The sequence below is a fragment of the Ailuropoda melanoleuca genome, chromosome 20 (assembly GCF_002007445.2).
Source record: "Ailuropoda melanoleuca isolate Jingjing chromosome 20, ASM200744v2, whole genome shotgun sequence".
In the NCBI taxonomy this organism is placed as follows: Eukaryota; Metazoa; Chordata; class Mammalia; order Carnivora; family Ursidae; genus Ailuropoda; species Ailuropoda melanoleuca.
Window position 1 is genome coordinate 26,903,581 of NC_048237.1, and position 20,005 is coordinate 26,923,585.

The window sequence follows — 20,005 nt, forward strand, 5'->3', positions numbered from 1 at the left end:
CAAACCACATCTTTAGTAATTTTAAAAGACTTCTGTTAAAGATTCTGTTCTGTCATGTGGATATGTGGAGCTCTTAGGAATAGAAGCATCTCACAAGCAAGTGGGAGTACTGACATTAGGGTTTTTAGGACCAAATCCTAGGAATTTCAAATGACTCAGTAAGGTCAGAGTATTAATTAGATCTCTGTAAAATGAATTGGGCTCATTTGCTTAATCAGGAGTCACCTGAATGACAGACCCAGCAAGTAAGCTGGCTTAGATACAGGGTTGTACGTTGTTTCTTTTCCAGCTATTTTAAAAAGCTGCTGTAATGGGACCACTGACTGTTTCCGTTCATCCCATTCCTATCTACCCCCAGTGGTGGATGCAGTTCCTATCTGCATGACCCATCTAACATTTGCTGAAGAAGGGAAAAGCTGGGAGGGTGCTGGGAATCCAGTCACTCATAAAGCAGCCTTTCAAGACACACAGTGTTTCTGAAAATGAGTATCTATAAACCACAGAGTTTTCTAGCAGCTCCATCCAGCAGAATTTGCTTCTCTAAGAGAGGCAAAATATAACGAAAGAATATGAGGCATTAGTCATGAATATAAGTTTTATCTGCCTAGAGCCAAAAGTAATTGGGTATGGGTGAGGTTAATGAATATCCAAGTGTCGAAACAAAAATTCTGTCCACCTCTCTTTCCTACTCATTATTGGTTTGATTTTCATAGAAATGTTCTTTAGGATGAAAGAAGACAGACTCCACTGGCCACAGGGACTCCCCTGATCCTTCTGTGCTTGGTAGAGCAGGAAACATAAGGAGGATGGGGAGCTGGCGTTGAGAGAAGAGGCGGGCAAGAGTAATTGACGGAGGTTGCTCTGATGCCAGTTTGGCAGGTAAATGAACATTTTTATAGGCAATTTAGTGCCTCTGGAAAGCTATTTGCTAGGGCGATATTATCTGTTCTCATCAGCCAGAAGAAAACGTATCATCCTACTTGTAAACTCACCAGTAATGAAAGGATCTATCTCTGGAAATTCCAGAATATGTTTCTATATACAGATGAGTAATCACCCCCTCCCTGTCTGTGAAGTGTCCCATTCATCCTAGCCTCAACCCGTAGACTCCTCAGCCCAGTGAATAATGATCCAGCCAGGCACGAGTGGCTCTTCTGCCTTGTGGGTGTCCTTCCTTTGGCATATTTCGTTAGCATGCTGTATAAGTATGCTTGGAACACTCTCATTCCTCTTCAGCAGGGTCAACTTTGTTTTGTTGCAGGACCACAGAAGTGCTCAGTAAATCCCACCCTGCCAGGTCCCTTGGTGATAGGGCGCATAGGAGTCGTGAGCCTGACCCATCCATCACTACCATAAGCAAAGTGATTCTGGATGTCAGCTCTGTCCTTAACCCTACTTTGTGGAGGAGACTAGTCATTTTCACAGGAAAGACCTAGTAAGAAATGGGATTCAATTTTCCAGGGTAAGCAAAAGTATTAGTTGTCAGAGACCTAAGAATTGGCTTATAGTCACCATCTGTGACGTTGGTCAGGTCACCTGATCTTGCTATTGTTTCTTCATCTGCAAGTCTGTTTCTGGTTTGTCTCAGAGGTGTTTCCCCAAAACAGTGGAAAATACAATAGGAGTTCTTGAAGGTAACTTTCCACTATTATACTTATCATTCTATATTGATGACCTAAAATTAAATGGAACAAATAAGCCTCAGGAGTATCTCTGACAAGTTAACATCAAATCCCCTACAGGTTATAAAGGCAATGTTTAGAGGTTCCAACTGGAAACCTGTTTTAAAGCTAACTTCCTGTAAGGCCTTTTTAAAAGTTCCAAAGTGCCCAGGCTCTCAGGGCCCATCTACAAACAATCAATAGAAGCAAATCTCCTTCTGGGAAATGATTCCTTTGATAAAGGCGTTATAGGTGCCTCATTCACTCTGTAAATAGTTACTGAGAGCCTGCCATGAACCAGACACTGTTCTAGGCCCTAGTGATTCAGAGTGATCAAAACAGACTAATTTTCTGTGCTTACGGAACTTACATTTTAGTAGGTTATGCTAATAAATGCAGACAATACAGGCAACAGCAACAAAAAAATAAAGATAAAATATGTCAGGTGGTTCCAAGTACCAAAAAAGAACCTAAAGCCGTGTTGGGAGCATGAGCATTTAAGAAGGGGAGGTACTTTTTAAAACAGGGGAGAGAGACCAGGGAAGGTCTCTGATAAGTTGATGTTCGAACAGACACCTGAATAAAGTTGGGGGTGAAATATAAAAAGAACAGTCCAAACAGAGGTATCAGGAGGTGCAAAGGCTCTGGAACAGGAGGAATATGCCTGCCACGTTCAAACAACAGCAGGGAGACACTATTGCTGTATTCGAGTGAATAAGAAGAGACTGGTGGAAGGTGAAATTAGAGAGCTATGCATGGACTTTATCATTCAGCTCCTGTAGACCACATGAAAGCCTGAGCTTTTACTCTGAGCGAGGTGGGAAGCCGTTGGAGAGTCATAAGCAGAGGGCTGACATCATTCTGACATACATTTTATTAACTGACACTCTAGTTGCTATATAAAGAACACATTGAAATGGGCAAGGGCAAAATCAGGGAGGACAGGCTGGTATTGAAATGTTTAAGCAGGAAATAAAGGTGGCAAAGCCAGATTGGTAGCAGTGGGAGGAGAAGGAGTTGGATTCTGGATACATTTTGAAGGAAGTGTTCAGGGGTCTGCTGGGAGATTGAAAGTGAGCTGTGAGACAAAGAAGCAAGAATGTCAGAGTTTTTAATCTGAGCACCCAGAATGGAGTTGCCACTGACTGCTATGAGGAAAACTGTAGGAAGAGCCGGTTTGGGGGAGAAAACTAAAATTTTGTTTTAGGACATACCAAGTCTGAGATGCCCATTTCTGTGGAGAGGTTGAGTAGGGAGTTGGCTCTAGAGTTCAAAAGCAAGGCTGGTAGTGGAGATAGAAACTTGAGAGATGAAAGCCAAGGGCTGGTAATTCAGCCATGGGTCTGAATGAGATCACCTGGTTTGAGTGTAAACATAGAAAAGAACACACTGACACCTGGGGATCAAGGAGATGAAGAAAACCAAGAAGGGAGACAGAGAAGGAACTGACAGGAAAGTAAGACAAGAATCAAGAAAATAACAAGTGTTGCAAGGAGGTGGAGAAATTGAAACCCTTGCCCACTTGACTGTTGGTAGGAATGTAAAATGATGAAAGTATTATGAAAAACAGTATGGGGTTTCCTCAAAAAATTAAAAATAGAACTACCCTATGGTCTAGCGATCCCACTTCTGGGTGTAAATCCTGCAGAATTGAAAGTAGGATCTTGTACATCCATGTTCATAGCATCATTATTCCCAATAGCTGAGAGGTAGAAACAACACTGAAGTGTTCTTCAGTGGATGAAGGGATAAACAAAATGTTGAATGTATATTACATAGGGGATATGTGATTGATTGATTGATTGATTGATTTAAGGAATACGAGCCTTCAAAAAAGAAGGAAATCCTGTCACATGTTACAGTGTGGATAAAATAAGCCAGTTGCAAAAAGACAAGTACTGTGTGATTTCACTTATATGAAGTGTCTGAAGTACTCAAACTCATAGAAACAGAAAGTAGAATTGTGGTTGCCAAGGGCTGAGGGGGCGGGGAAATGAGTTCAACAGGCATAGAATTTCAATTTTGCAAGATGAAAAAGTTCTAGAGTTCTGTACAATGTGAATGTAGTTAACACTACTGTACACTTAAAGGATGGTTAAGATGGTAAATTTTATGTCTTTTACCACAATTATGAATGAATGAATAAATGAATCAATCAATCAATCAATCAATCAATCAATCAGTGAGTCAATCAGTCAAGAAAAAGCAGCATCCCTGAAGTCAGGTGAAGAAGGTATGTAAGGAGAAGGAAGCAATGCACTGTGTTAAACGCTGCCAGAAGGTGGTAGTAGCTGAATAATGGCCACTAAAGCTATCAGGTCCTAATCCCTGGGATCTGTAAATGTGACCTTATGGGTAAAGAGTCTTTGCAGGTGTGATTAAGTTCTTGATATGGAATCATTATCCTGGATTTTCTTGGTGAGCTCCAAATCCAATGATAAGTATCCTTATAAGGGAGAGGCAGAAGGAGATGACACACAGAAGAGAAAAGGGCAATGTGACCACAGAGGCTGGAGCCTGGTGTGATGGGACCACAAGTCAGGGATCTCCAGCAGCCACCAGAAGCTAGAATAGGCTAGAAATGGATTCTTCCTTTGAGAGTTCAGGAGAGATCATGGCCCCCCCGGTACCTTGATCTCCCTTCAGTGGAACTGATTCTGAATTGCTGTCTTCCAGAACTGTGAAAGAAAAAATTTCTGTTGTTTTAAGCCATCAAGTTTGTGTTAGTTGGTTCCAGCAGCCACAGCAGACTGAAACAGAGGTCAAGTAAGGCAGGGACTGAGAAGTGATCATTGGATTTGGAAAACTGGAATTTGGACCTGCTGCTGACCTAGACGAATGTAGCTTCTGTAAAGTAAGTGGAAGAGAAGCCATTTGGAGGGGCTGTAGGAAAATAATGGACGAAGGGAAGTGGATAGAGCGAAGCTAGACAAGTCTTCCAAGGCATCTGTAAGGGAAAACAGAAAAATGGGATTCTTGCTGGGAGGGAATGCAAGGTCAAGGGACAGGTTTTGTTGTTTTTCTGAAGATAGGAGGTGTTTTGGCATGTTTATATGCTGATGGGGTTGCTCCAGTAATAGGGAGGAAAATGGATGATGCAGGAGAAAATGAAAGAGGACAAGGCTGAAGTCCTTTAGTAGGAAAGATGGGAGCCAGTGTTGAAGTGAAGGGGCTCCTCACCAAGATATTAAAAAAGAAAGAAAGAAAAAGAAACCAACAACAGCAAAAACTAGGACACGAGAGGTTCATCATCACAAGAGAAGAGAAGGCAGTGTTTATGAGTATAGACATGCATGTGCCTGTGAGTGGGTAGCATTGGTCATGGGAGAACATGGGCATGCTCTTCTGGGTGCTGCTGGGTGCTGCTGGGTGCTGTTTTTCAGTGAAATCAGAAGCAAAGTCATCAGCTGAGGATGAGGCTGGGAACTGAGGAGGTATTAGAGGCTTGAGGAGAGAGGAAAAGGTGTGGAAAACATTATTGGAAATTGTCTAAGGAAATGTGGAAGAGAAACTGGACAGCATTAAGGACCTACTTGAAGTTCCTGTCTGTGGATCTGTGCTTGTGTTTTACTCCGCACTCTTAAACTGCTCAAGGATAGATTGAGAGTTGGATTCAATCAGGGTTGGGGATTTTTATCAGCTGGTATGATTGAAGGAGAAAGAGGCAGTGTTGCCGGGAGTCTGAAGGGAGTGGACCACACAATAGACTATGGAATCTAAGCCTGGTAAAGTGGCATATGAGGACACAAAGGTTTTGAGGGACAGTGAAAAGGGGGCATGCTCAACAGGTGAGTGTCCTGAATTTTTATAATCAGGGTCCAGCGGGAGTGATCTGGAAAGACAGAAAATAGAAAGCTTGAAATTTTCCTTTCAACCAACTGGGGTCCTCTTGGTCTTAGGGCTTTTCTGCATATTTGTCCACTCTCCTTGGACATTTAATTTTGGAATTTGGGCTGACACTTAACTATGCTGAGAAAGTCCTAGAGCTGTGGGATTCAATGATACACTGATGGGAATGAAACCATATTAATATCTCTAAAACAACTAACAAGAAGCAATCATTCATCTCAACACTCTCATTTTACAGAAGGGGAAACCAAGGCCCGGAGGGGTTAAAATGATTCATCTGTAATCACTTGACAAAGTTGATACTCAAATCCAGACCTGCAGCCTGGGAAGTCAGCACTCTGTATTACCCCATGCTGATTCCCACATTTTCTTTGTGAACACCGGGTTAGTACCTTGGGGTGTGCCATGGATGTCAGCTCAGAAAGCATCCTCATAGCTCTCCTGCTTCCATGCCCCTCTGTCTTCCCTTCACGTTTCCATACAAAGTCATGACACATGCTCCAAAGAGATGGCCTCCAGAAAATTCCTTGGAGAGCTGCACAAGTTTCCCTTCCACACAATATTAAACTTATTTTATTAAGGTATAGAGATTGGCTTAGCAAATACTATTCATTCACTGATCAGGGCACCTGGTAGTCAAATTTTCTGGGTATTTACTTTCTTTACAAAAATAGTACCCCCAAAAAAATAAATAAATAAGGTAAGAAAATTAAGCCCAGTGCCTTTAACCTTCAGAGATGGACAGGCTCACCATTGGATGGTGACCATCATGGCATGGTGAGGGGTCAGCAGAGAGAGTAGGGTTGTGTTTTTTATTTCACCGACTCCCTGCCTCCCATCTCACCCTCCTGATAGGGTTTCTCCAGGGGTGACCGCACGTTTGGGGGGGGGTTGGAACTTAGAAATCTGAAGAAATTTGAACCTTAATAATTCTTCTGATATTAAACATCCTCAGGAAACAGGTTTAAATGCTTGGTTCTGACACTAGGTTATAGCTGTGTTTCAAAGGCAATTCATTTCATCACTCTGGCCCTTAATTTTGTTGTTGTTGTTGTTGTTGTTGTTGTTGTTTATCTGTGAAGTAAGATCTTGGTTCAGTGAGTTTCAGATGCCTTGTAGTTAGCCTCTCTTTAAGAGTTAGTGGCATACATTTGCAGAGGAGCTATTTTGGAGCCATTATTTTCACTTGCTCATTCCTAGAAAAATCCTCACCCTTCACCCTGGAGAGGCCTTCCTGCCATGAACCCCCAGGGGCTGCCAAAACAGAACTAAAGTTGTTAAATAAAACACAGTGCCAGCCACGCGTTCCAGACATTCAGAGGTATTTTTGAGACCTGTGTCACAAGTGATTAAAGTATATTAAATCAGTGATTGTAAAAAAAGGATTTGTTTTGGATAGATGGTCCTGCAAGATAACTTCTGGCTCCTGCCAAGCTCTGAGATTTCACACCTCTGTACAATCCATGTTAAGGAAGGTCAGTCAAGTTCACACACTTTGCTTTCTTGGAACTGCTCTTGGTACCTGGGGACTGATCTCAAAGGTATGCATTCTGTGAGGCCAGGCTAGGAAAGGAGGAAAGTGAGCAAAGTAGCCAAGTAGCTCCTGAAAATAGTGTGTGCAGTTTTGAGGTGGTTTCAGGATTACACGCACACATTTGTCAAACCCTTTCATCGGCATGCTGTAAATGGTTGAATTTTAATGTATGTGAATTATATCCTGATAAACCTGACTTTAAAAAAAACTATCTGTAAGATGGTCTCCTGGTCCTCAGGTCAACATTTCAGACAAATCCCTTTACCTTCCAGAAATGGCAAGTAAACAGCTGTGCTGTGGAGAAGGGTCCCCTTCTTGAGTCTCTTCCCCTCCAGTCCAGGGGACTTGCAGGGTAATCAGTGTGGGCAAGAGTTGTCTGTGTCCTTACTTAGTGATAAAGTAAAAGAAAGGGTTACCTGTGCCTTCACCTTTAATTTCTTACGTTTGTCCTCTACTCAGTCTTTATAATCAAAGAGATATCTATCGGCAGGGCAATTTATTTTATGCACTTAGAGCAGTAGTTGTTAAAAACAATATTGTTTAGAAGAATAAAAAATGGCTCTGCGCTACATGTCAGAGATGTATAATAGCCTTAAAAGACGGTATCGAATGTGACAGTTGAGTAATAGGGAAACACTAAAATCACTTCATTCTCTTATGGATATGGGGGGAATGAATAAAACTTACAGTATGCACAATGGGAAAACGTCTCAGAAAGTCAGCATGATGCAGGGCCCAGAAAATGATTATGTATATTAGTTAATATTATCTTCCCAACATGATACCACACATCCAAAAAGTAAGCATTCCAAGTTGGGGAGAGGCGCTTGAAAAATGACTGGCAAAGTTCATTTGGTAGATTATAGGGGAGGTATTGTTTTCTGAATCTGTGTTTTTCAGTTTTCCAATAATGGCTGTGTATTTCTTTTACATATTGAAATTCTTTTAAGGTTACAAATTTTTTAATATTTATTTTTTAATATTTAAAAATATTTTAAAAAGTCAGCTGGAGACCAATGTGCTCCTTGCTGTCCCTGACACTGAACTAAGAAAAGGGAGCCAGGGCTGTGGCCTCACACTGGGTTTCTGCCTGAGGCCGTGGTCACCGCTTGGTGGAGGTGAGGGGGGAAGGTGAGGCCAAGGCGACAAAGGATCTTTCAGCATTCAGACTGATGTTTACACTTTCACAGTGTGTTTGTGTAACTTTGCAACTGGGGAAAGTTACTGATGATTTATATGTTGCCAAAAACAACCCGCATTGTATGCATTTACCTGAGGTTCTGTCCCTTTCTTGGCAGTAGCCAGGAAATGAAGAGAGGGAAGAAAGTACAAGCCACAAGCTTATCTTTTGCCCCGATTATATGGGGATACTTAAAGATGAGATGAGATCAAGAGCCTGGGAGGTGCCCTTTTAAGGAAATGCTCCATAAACCCATTTGCTACGGACCAAAAGCCACAGTTAGCAGCCTGTATTGAGGAGCCATGTTTGGTGGGCCTGCAGTGGGGGGCATGGATGATTCCGTGCTCCAGGTGCTCACCCTCTAGAGTAGCCAGCTACTGAAGCATCTGCTTACTCGTAAGACTGGGTGCTGAGGGTGCTGTATGGAGGACTTTCATTCATTTAATACGTATTTATCGAGCACCTACTGTGAACACAGCAAGCTGTTTGCTCTTATGATATAAGAATGCAGTAACTTCAGATGATTATAATGCACTGAAAACAAACAGGGTGCTGTGCTAGAAGAATGACGGGCTAGACGGGGCACTTTATTAGAGAGTGTAATCAGGGGACCTGGCGTTTGAACTGTGGGCTCAAAGGAAAAAGCAGCAGCCGTGGGCACTAATGGCCAGGGCAGTGCAGCTCGGCAGGCAGGGGAAACAGCAAGTGCGAAGAGCCTGGGGTGAAGCCTGGCTTGGCCTGTTCAACCAGTGAAGACAGACAAACAGGGCAACTTTGGAGATAGAAGGAGAGGTGTAATAAATATTTATGGGAGGAAGCCCGGACAAAATACTAATGATTAATAATAGCTGTCAGTGTGCAGGATTTTTTAAAAGGCCAGAGAAATGGCTTGGTTTCTACTAGCACGGTCTCCTGGGTTGGTATGAATTTGAGGGACCGGGGAGGTCGCTGGGGTAGGTAGTTGCTGAGGAAGGGTTCTCAGAGGAAGAGAGGCCAGGGCCTGGCTGCAAGATATAGGTGCGCGTGAGGGAATGCGCGGTACGGTGAAATCGTGGCTGCCTCGAGCACGGGCTGTGTTGGGAGAACAGAGAACAGGCTTTTTTGGCTGAATGTTAGGGCTGGTGATGTGGGGCGGCAGCAGGCCCTGTAGATTTTGATGGAAAAGCTGCTGTGTGTGCACAAGTGCTCTGCGGGCCTTGACACACAGGAAATAGACCCGAGGAGGAAGCAGAAGACAATTAACCTCAGGTGCTTGGCTTGCAAGTTTATTCTGTACCCACAGGAAACCCTTACAAATGCTGTAGGTGGACGTGAGCCTTTCCCTCCAGAAGATACCGGTGAAAGATAGCAGGGCCTTCTTAGAATTATTGAGGGAGCCCACAGGGTTCTCACATCCACTTCGTGGCTGGTTTCCGTAGAAACTTACTATGTTTAACACGTGCACATGCTTCTGAGTCACACACAGTAAGCACTTAATAAATCCTTGTTTACGAATTTTAAATCACAATGGATTTTCGAATAATCACCATCTCTTCAAGAAGTCGTCAATGCAAATTAGAAATTTCAAAATTGGATGTGTAAAGATTTACCCACCTTCCCCCCCAAAAGGTCCTGGTTAATAGAGGCACAGTTGGTCATAATCCTAGGTTTTTCCCTTTGCCTTTCTTAGTCCCTGACTCCTTTTCCATGTTCCTTTTTGTGAAGATTGGAGTTTATGTATGTAATGTTTCTAGGTTACGGTGCTCAGTAGCTGCTCAATAAAGGGTGGTGGTCATTTCCTGTTCGTGCCTGTTCCTTCCAGAGCACTCCGTACTTCATAATGTGTTGTCACAACATTAGGCACACTGATGCAGTCCTGCAATCCAGCTGAGCTCCTGAGGCCCAGAAAGATTAAGTGATTTTCCCACTAAAAAAAAGAAAAACAGCTAGGAATGTCAGAATGGGCCAGAATTCAGGTCTACTGTCTCCTAGTACCTGTTTTTCTACTCGTGTACCACCTGTCAATCACATCACAGGAAATATCCCCAGACAACACGGTGATAACAAACTTCAGTGGAGGGGGACCTGTTCTTACTGGGGAGCTGCATGGAGGAGCTCAGCCAAAGGATTTCAGGCGTTATCATTTTGTGAGCCTAAGGGTCCATTTGAGCAAAGGCAAGGAATCTCAGGCAGGCTAGTCTCCCTGAACTCCAGGGTTTGCCTAAGGCTTGAGATCCACCGAGGATTTAGAATTGAAGCAGTGTTTTTTTTAGAGAAATTAATTAACCAATAAATAATTTCCTACAAGGAGGCAGAAGGCCTCTGCCTATCAGGCCCCCCTTGCCTGCTGTTGTGGAACATTAGACATCAGTAGGTTAACAGAGCCATTTCTATGGAAACAAGCTCGTTATTTCTCTTTTGTTGGAACCCTACTGGTTCATGGTCGAGGCTTCCTTTTTTTTTTTTTTTTTTTTAAAGAAAATCCAATATATACCATACAAAATATGAGTCTCTTTGCCTTTGAGGAACAAAGCCCATCTAACATTTAAGAATGCCAGCTCCCGTTTGTAGATACAGCCATTTGCATTATCCAAGGCTCAGATAAAGACTAAAGCTCACGTGTCCTTTGTAAGTTGCAGCATCGTCTGTTCGTTCCTGTTTCATTTTACAAAATCTGTGAAACCCATGACCAGCATTTTTCAAGGGCTATGTTTTTGTCAAGGTGGTTAAAGCAGCTAGCCAGTGATGCTCTTTCCAAGCAGAAGGCTGCATCTCACAGAGATGTTGTTTCAATAACAGCAGTTTACTGGAAAGCAGAGAGCTGTCATTTCAAATAATGGTTTCTGGCACCCAAGTAAGTCAGGGAAGCTGTGTTGTGTCTTACTCTCCACCTACACAGCATAGACGGCTCCCATGCTGATTTGAGGGAAATCAGACACAATCTTGTCTTTCTCCCATTTGGTAAGTGGCAACGTCCCAGCGAAACCACATGGAAATCATCCAGGGTAGAGTTTAAGTTGATATGTTGTTCTCTTGCTTCATGTTCTTCCCCATTGGCCCCATAGCATTTTTGTTTGGTACAACTTCTGCACCAGATCTCATTCCCATTAGCTCTGTCTGTAGCTACAAAGACTGTAAAAATTGCTCTTATGTTTGTGAAACAGCCAAACATATACCACAGTCCCCAGATTAGGATCAGTCTGCTGCATCTAAAAATGTGAATTGAGAAGGGTTGGAAGAACATCTTTCCCTGGTGGGGGCTTGCTTTAGAAACACCCATCTCTCTAATATTCTGACTTAATCCAAACCTTGGCTTCCTCTAGCTAGGGATGCGGTGCTTATGTCCCCAGGGTTGTGAGGATTAAACAGGAACTTGGCCCAGGGCCTGGCACATGGCAAGCCCTTGGTTTATAAGCTCATATTCATTTTTAGTACAAGTTCCTGGTCGTCTGGTAAAGGAACAGAGCTTTTGGCCTGTAAAATCAAATTCCCAGAAATGAGAAGCACTGAAAGATGGGGAGGGGAGAGAGAAGGAGGGGGAAGGTGCTGGGAAGACTCCTGTTTTGTCTTGTTTACAAATCCATCCTTAGCCAGCATTGTGCGGTCTTGCTTTCTGCTTTCGGGATGCTCACGAACTCCCTGCATCTCCACAGGGGAGGTTATCTTCCTGTGCCTCCTCTCCCTTCCCCTGGCTCTCCTCCCCTCTCTGGCTCTCCTCCCCGTCCCCTCCCCTAGTCAAATACTAACCAGCGCCCTCTGGAGTTCAATATCGTTTTTCGTACCTTCTATCCCCAAGTGCTTCCATGCCAAAGTCTGTGTGGACATCGGTTATCCTACCCCTTCCCTGACAACCTCCTCCCCATTTTCATCTCCTTTTTATTTGCCACCTGCAGCCTCCACAGGGCTGCTCAAAAATGAGCCAAGGCAAGTGAGGAAACCAGGACATTGTGACACCCAAAAGATACCTTTGTGACAGCTCCAATTGTTGAAACACAGGATTGGGAAAGAGTGAGCATGTGAAGTGGATTCCAGCCCTGACACTCTGGGGCTTTGAAAGTGTTGAGGGAGAAGCAACAAGCTTCACAAATAAATCCTCTATTGATTTAAAATATCCCCAGTGGTGGAAGAACCAAAAAGAAATTAGTGTTTGCTGATTAGTAGAGATGGAAATGTGCTATTTTGGTATTTTCAGGTCAAAGTGGCCAACTGGTAATAGGCAGAGATATCTCACAAAAAAAGTACCCTGAAAGCAGGCAGGCTGTTTTTACAATTATTATTCGACTCACATTGCAGCCACAACTCAGAAATTCACTTGCGTTCTGACTGTGAAAGCCCTTCCCTGGACTCTGTCTATATACTCCCGTCGATTTGATGATGGTGTTCTTACTTGCTACAGAATAAATTAGCGTAGGGATCCAAAAAACAAAAACAACAACAAAAAATGAGTGGGGCAAAACGACCAAGCCAAACTTGTGTTGAAGGCTGAACAGTTAACAAAGACATTTACCCAGGTGACTAATTGGAGAGGCTCTGAAGAGCTGTAAATTGAAATTGTTAGAATTGGTCCTCTAATTCAAAAGTAGCTAATAACTGCTCGCCAACGATATGGCTCACTGACTGACGAATGAGAATAATAAAGATATCATCAAGTGCTTGGGAGACTGTAAACCTCTGATTTGTTTTCTAGACCAGGAATTGTTTGTTTTATTGCCAGTGTCATCCTAACCTGTAAATATATAAAACAAGTAAATCAAGCCCCGTTAGCATCAACTGCAAATATCAAAACACAGTCCTGAGAAACACACAGTTGTAATTAAAATGAAAAAGGCCATAACGAAGACTGGATGCTGTGCTTAAAAACACCACTAGAACCGGAAAAGAATGGCATCCTCCACAATTAACCTATACTCTCTGAGGCAAAGGTCTTATTATCAAAACATTTATTTATCTTTGTGCCACAGAAATTAGGAGTTGTATGTTTACTCCCAAGCCTAAATGACAAGAAAATGTATGGTTTCTTAACAGAAGAGTTCCTCCTGAAAGAAATGAAAATGCTGGATGTATTTTTAGAAAAAGAAAACTCATCTAATGGTTATTATTCTATAACAAGCCTATCTCTCATGTTTGGGGTGGGGGGAGGGAGGCTCCTCTCATCAGTGAAAAGAATAAAATGCCTTCTGTATTATTTTCGGGCTTGGAATTCAGGTGGGATAATTAGGACATTCTCCCAGAGTCCTACCCATCTCTCTCACACAAGCTCTATAATTGTTCTAGGAGCTTTGGTTGTTTGTATTCTTTTTGCTCACTGACAGATATGACCCAGCATAATCTCATTCCACCAGCACATTGCAAGAGATGGTGCTCTCTTTTAAATAAGCAGGGACTAAATATCCATAAAGCATAATGATGCTAATGAGAATTATGGGCACTTAACACTTATTCATCCCTGGGAAGATAATAGGGATCCTAAGACATAATATAAAAGCCAATTTACTTGAACCTTTCCTTGTGGAGTACTTTCTTTGAGCATATTTTTCATGCATGGATCTGTGGCTATTTTTTTTGGCGTCCTTTCTCATTGAGGGGCTGAGAGCAGTATAATTCACTGTTGCTGGCACTCCACAGGGCAGTAGAGTTTCTGCCTCCACTCTCTAAATGCCATTAGCACCCCTAATTATTGTTATAACCCAGGCCACCCACGCACATTTCCAAATGCTTCCTAAGGGGTGGCACTTCCCCTGGTTGAGAACCACAACCCGTGGGTCTAGTGTGGGGCTTGGAGAATAGATTGAATCCCATTTGGAATTTCCAGAGGGTAGATTGTTAGAATTTTGAAAAGATATCTTGGCTATGGAATTCTGAAAGAATTAATCTGCAGCAGTATAGTTCTCCGATTCACATTCGGAGATGTGTAACCACCCGTTTCAGTACTTGAGAGGGGCTACCAGTTGCTGGGCTGAAGACGGCTTGCTGGACTGAACAGTGTCACTCCAGCACCACTAACCTTTGATCATCACCCCAGCTGATTCCCAGAGATGATTTGAGGTTCCAGAAGTGAGCTCAGGAATCCAGAGTCTCCCCAGGAGAACCAGACTCTGGCTCTATTTCCCTCTGCCCCACTGATTTCTATAGAGTCCACAGCTGGGTGCATCTTTGAGGTGAGCCTCTGATGGTTCCAGGGCCAGGCTGGGCCCCTGCAAAGGTTAACTATGGTGTATCGCAAGGCATTCCAAAGACTAGCGGATGGAGTGAGTGGGGAGTGGTGTATAGAAATTAATCACCCTCTCTTTTTGACTAAAAGGTTTTGTTATTTGTTTTTTAAAAGGTGTGTGTGTGTTTTAAAGCTTTGTCTACGTGATCTTTTCAGGAGAATTTTACTTTTTCTTTTAGCTATTTCAGTGGTTGGTATATTCAAACCATTTCCTTCCCTCTTAAAATAATGTCTGCCCAGTTTCTGTCAGATGTAAAATGAAACAGGAACATTAGCAAAGGATATCTGATATGCATCTATGCTTCTGCCTAAACACCTAACAGGACTCTGTCAACACCTTCTCTTGGCCCCATATGTTCACAAGGTGCAACACCCTTTTCTCAACAGTACTTCTCATTGCATGCAATCGCTCTCGGCTCAGGTAGGGACAAAAGACAAAAGGTTTGTCTCCCCCATTAGGAATCTGTGATGTAGCACTTATATCCACTAACAATGAACAATCTGGAAAGGATATTAAGGAAACAATTCCATTTGACAATTGTGTCAAAAATAATAAAATATTTAGGGACTTAGAATAGAATTAACTTAGGACTAGAGAGCCCAGAAATAAACCCTCACATAAACAGTTAAATGATTTTCAACAAGAGTGACAAGACCATTCAACTTGGAAAAGACAATCTTTCCGACAAATGGTGCTGGGAAAACTAGATATCCACATGCAAAAGAATGAAGTTGAACCCTTATCGAACACCATATACAAAAATTAACTCAAAGTGCATCAAAGACCTAAACGTAAGAGCTAAAACTATAAAACTCTCAGAAGGAAACATAGGGCAGAAACTTCACAACATCGGATTTGGCAGTGATTTCTTGGTTATGACACCAGAGGCACAGGCAACAAAAGAAAATTGGACTTCATGAAAATTAAAGAGTCTCGTGCATCAAAGCACACTATTAACAGAGTGAAAGGCAATCTATGGAATGAGAGAAAATGTTTCCAAACCCCATATATCTGAGAAGAGATTAATATCCAGAATATAGAGAAAGCTAAAACTCAACAACAAAAAACATGATTCAAAAAAACAGGCAAAGGCAGGGGGCGCCTGGCTGGCCCAGTTGGTGGAGCGTGCTACTCTTGATCTCAGGGTTGTGGGTTTGAGCCCCACATTGGGTGTGGAGATGACTTAAAAATAATAAAATATTTTTTTTAAATGGGCAAAGGACCTGAATAGGTATTTCTCCAAAGGAGATATACAAATGGTCGATACATACATGAAAAGATGCTTAACATCACTAATTATTAGGGAATGCAAATCAAAACCACAGTGAGATCCCACCTCACACCCATTAAGATGACTGCTACCAAACAAAACAAAACAAAGCAAAAATGGAAAATAGTGTTGGGAAGATGAGAAATTAGATCCCTTGTGCACTTTGGTGGGAATGTAAAACGTCATAGCTGCTACTAAAATCAGGATGGCTGTTCCTCATAAAGTTAAAAATAGGTTTACCGTATGAGCCAGCAATTCCACTTCTAGGTGTACACCCAAAATAATTGAAAGTAGGGTCTTGAAGAGATATTTGTACACCCATGTTCACAGGAGTATTATTCACAGTAGCTAAAACATGGAAGCAATGAAGTGTCTCTCAACAGATGAATGGATAAGCAAAATGTGGTATATACATGGAGTGGAATATTATTCAGCCTTAAAAAGGAAGGAGATTCTAACACACGCTACAACATAGATGAACCTTGAGGACATTACACTCAGTGAAATAAGCCAATCATAAAAAGAGAAATACTGTATGATTCCACTTCTACGAGATACCTAGAGTAGCCAAAATCATAGAAAGTAGAAGGTGGTTTCTAGGGCTGAGACAGGAGAGAGTGGGACTTACATTTATTAGATACAGAGTTTCAGTTTTATAAGATGAAAAGCGTTCTGAGTATGTGCACATGGGTGTGCGTGTATGTGATGCATTGTCCAAATACCTCAAGCTTAGAAGACAGGCTAACTTTTCTTATTTACCATAGCCACTTTTTAGGAAAACACATATCTCTTTGGAACAGTGGTCTAGGAATCTATAGCACTTTCAGTCTTCAGGAGGAGGATTTTACGGGAAAGCAGCTGGATGTGAAAAAGAAGATCCACAAAGTGATTCTAAAAGTTTGGGGTGCCTGGGTAGCACAGTCGGTTAGGTGTTCTGCTCTTGGTTTTGGCTCAGGTCATGATCTCGGGTCCTGGGATTGAGCCCCGAGTCGGGCTCTGTGCTCAGCATGGAGTCTGAATTCTCTTTTCTTCTCCCTCTGCCCCTCCTGCTCATGCTTGGGTGCTCTCTCTCTCTCTTGCCCTCTCTCTTTCTCAAATAAAGAAATAAATCTTTTAAAAAATAAATAATAAGACACTAGATTTTTTAAAATTTAAATTCAATTAATTAACATATAATGTATTATTAGTTTCAGAGGTAGGTCAGTGATTCATTAGTCTTATATAACACCCAGTGCTCATTACATCACATGCCCTCCTTAATGCCCATCACCCAGTTACCCCATCCCCCCGCCCTCTCCCTTCCAGCAACCCTCAGTTTGTTTCCTATGATTAAGAGTTTCTTATGGTTTGTCTCCCTCTCTGGTTTCATCTTGTTTAATTTTTTCCTGTCTTCCCCTATGATCCTCTGTTTTGTTCCTTAAATTCCACATATCAGTGAGATCATATGATAATTGTCTTTCTCTGATTGACTTATTTTGCTTAGCATAATACCCTCTAGTTCCATCCACACATTGCAAATGGCAAGATTTCATTTTTCTTTTTTGATGGCTGAGTAGTCTTCCATTGTATATATATACCACATCTTCATCCATTCATCTGTCAATGGACATCTGGGCTCTTTCCATCATGTGCTACTGTGGACATTGCTGCTATAAACATCAGGGTGCAGGTGCCCCTTCGGCTCACCACATTTGTGGCTTTGGGGTAAATCCCTAGTAGGTGACACTATATTCTTTTGAGCCATATAGTAAAACTAGAACATTGAGGATGTAGCTTCCTAAAACTAAAACCACAGCCTGTGTTTACTTTTTCTGCTCAGTCCATTTCAGTTTCAAATGTTTTCTCTCCCCAGCATTTCTAGACTTGCATCCTGCGCCTCTCCTTGTCTTTTTCCATCTCAGCCCCCATCTCCCCACTTCCTTTTCTGCCTGTGCAGAGGTCTTCTTCCATGGTAGGTAGAATGAAGTCCCCCAGAGATTTCCATGCCTCTATTCCTGGAACATGTGTCTCTGTCATGTTACATGGCAAAGGGCAATTAAGGTTACAGATGGAATTAAGGTTGCTAGTCAGCTGACCTACAGATAAGGAGATTGTCCTGGGTTATGGGGAGGGGGGGAGTAGAGTTGCAAGGTTCTTAAAAGGGGAAAAAGGGAGCAGAGTCAGAAGGGGATATGACAACAGAAGACGTCAGAGTGATGTGATACAAGAATAACTCAGCTCACCTTTGCTGGCTTTGAAAATGAGGAATAGGGCCAAGAGCCAAGGAATGCCAGTAGCCCCCAGAAGCTAGGGAGAGGCAAGGAAACAGATTTTCCCTTACAGACCCCAGAAGGAATACAGCCCTGCTGGTACCTTCATTTTAGCCCAGTGAGACCTATTTCAGACTTCTGACCTCCAGAACTGTAAGATAATAAATTTCTATTGTTTAAGCTCCTGCATTTGTAGTAATATGATATGGTAGCAATAGAAAACTCATACACTTTCTATCTGAGTCTCCTTGGGACAGCCACACCTTTCCCGGGAACATGAACAGACATTAGAACATAGATTTTCCTAGATACTCAAAATAATGGGTCAATTACTCAGTTTGTGGCAGGTCTGTTGTCCAATGGCAGAAATACTCTGAATAATGGTGGTGTAAACAAAGTAGGTACTTATTTCTCCTCACAGAGACGATAGCCAGTTCACAGCTGCCATGGGGGCTCTGCAGTGTCAGGACACACCTACATCCTTCCTGCTCACCCTGGAGTATAAACCTAAAGGTTCCAGGTGGAGCACTGTGGTCAACAAGACTGTCTTCCAGGCCAGCATCAGGAGGAAAGGGAGGCAAAGAGCACACCCCCCTCCTTTCAAGGGCACTTCTGCTTATACCTCATTGGCCAAAACTTGGTCATATAACTGTACCGACCTGCAAGGGAGGCTAAAGAATGTGTATTTCAGTAAAGTATGCCCAGCTGAAATTCAGAGTTCTTGTGGTCTCTGTTAAAAAGAAAAAAAAAAAAAAACATTGTTATTACTAATGAAGAGGAGGAGAAGTGGTATTTGGAGGCAAGCTATGGTTTCTGACATAGGTCTGATCTGGTTTAGATTCAAGGACAGATGAATAGCTGGGCAGATGCCCAAAACTCCCTCAGGCCCAATGAGGATTCGGTAATTCTGTGATAATCTGTATTCTAGTGCGATAAATTCTAGTTTGGAAGAAATGTTACGTTCACAGAACTGTGTCCAGGGTCTTGTAGATCATGACTACTTCCAACTTTGGATGAATGAAAGCGTTAGGCTACCCTTCTGGGTAAGTCAAGATTCCATCTTGGTCCTGTGACGTTTTGCAAGGGTGTTAGATTTTTGTTCAATTTGGGGACATATAATTTCCCTGTGGGGCTGAGATGATTGGGTCCCCAATTATGCTGATGAAATCATAGTTGTTAAAGCCTCTTCTTGGTTTTTTTTGTTGTTGTTGTTTTTACATAAAGATCTCTCCACTGATCTTCAAGCATATGAAAGTAGAGCTCAGAGATCTTTGTGGCTTCAAAATCCCTTCAGCCTTCCTCTCCATTTTATTGTCTCTGATGCCTTTGGAAATAAGTTGAGGGAACAGTTAATTATCTTCCAGTTATACTGTAAATGCTGTTGGGGTGGCTGATTTTGCAGTATTCTTTATAAAATAACACTCACTGTGAAGGGACCGCTTTGTTTACAGAGAGTTATACATAATTTCTTCTTTTGTTTTGAAGAACAAGATATAAGAACCGAAGAAGATAACTTACATATTTATGCTTTTTTGGTAATTAAAAATTGTTTTTTGATTTTACTGAATAAGTAACAGTCTTGTGTTGAACTTACTATGGGTTATATTTCCTTCCCCAGGTTTTCTATGTGTCTTCTTTCCTTTTTGACATGGTAGCCTGGTTTTACTTTACCCCTGGATAAAAATATTCCCCAAAGCTAGCAGAAGTCACGGTTTTTAATATGTCTTCAGAACGAGATTCAACTGTTGACTAAAGCAAGGCTTTAATGCCTCTCATTTCTTGGGTCATGCACTCCAGCTAAATTGCCGCTCTCAGACATTGCTTCACTGTTGGGTGTCAGTGACCTCAAAGGGTGCATTTACACAGACAGTCCTGAAATAGCATATGGCACCTTGACATGGAGCGAGACCTGATCAGAATGTGAAGGAAATGGGCACCAAAAATAAAATAGGGTATTTCCGAAATGAACAACGAAAGTAAATTGAGATGGTGGGTCAAGAAAGAATTAGAAGAGAAATGAAATTGGTATAGGATTTGAAGGTGGTAGGGGAAAGGATGGGGAGGAGATGTG

At 42.2% G+C, this 20,005-nt stretch overlaps 1 protein-coding gene across 5 annotated transcripts in view; it reads left to right on the plus strand.

The window, feature by feature from the left end:
• The window catches only part of GNG2 (G protein subunit gamma 2), a 126,016-nt gene that overhangs the window by 78,682 nt on the left and 27,329 nt on the right, over window positions 1-20,005 (plus strand). Inside the window, exon 1 of one of the 5 annotated variants that reach the window (XM_019807229.2) lies at window positions 727-879. The exons of the other annotated variants lie outside the window; for them this stretch is intronic. The gene's annotated coding sequence lies outside the window, so the exon portion shown is untranslated. Of the gene's footprint in view, window positions 1-726; window positions 880-20,005 lie in introns of those variants that run through there. 5 annotated transcript variants of the gene reach the window in all.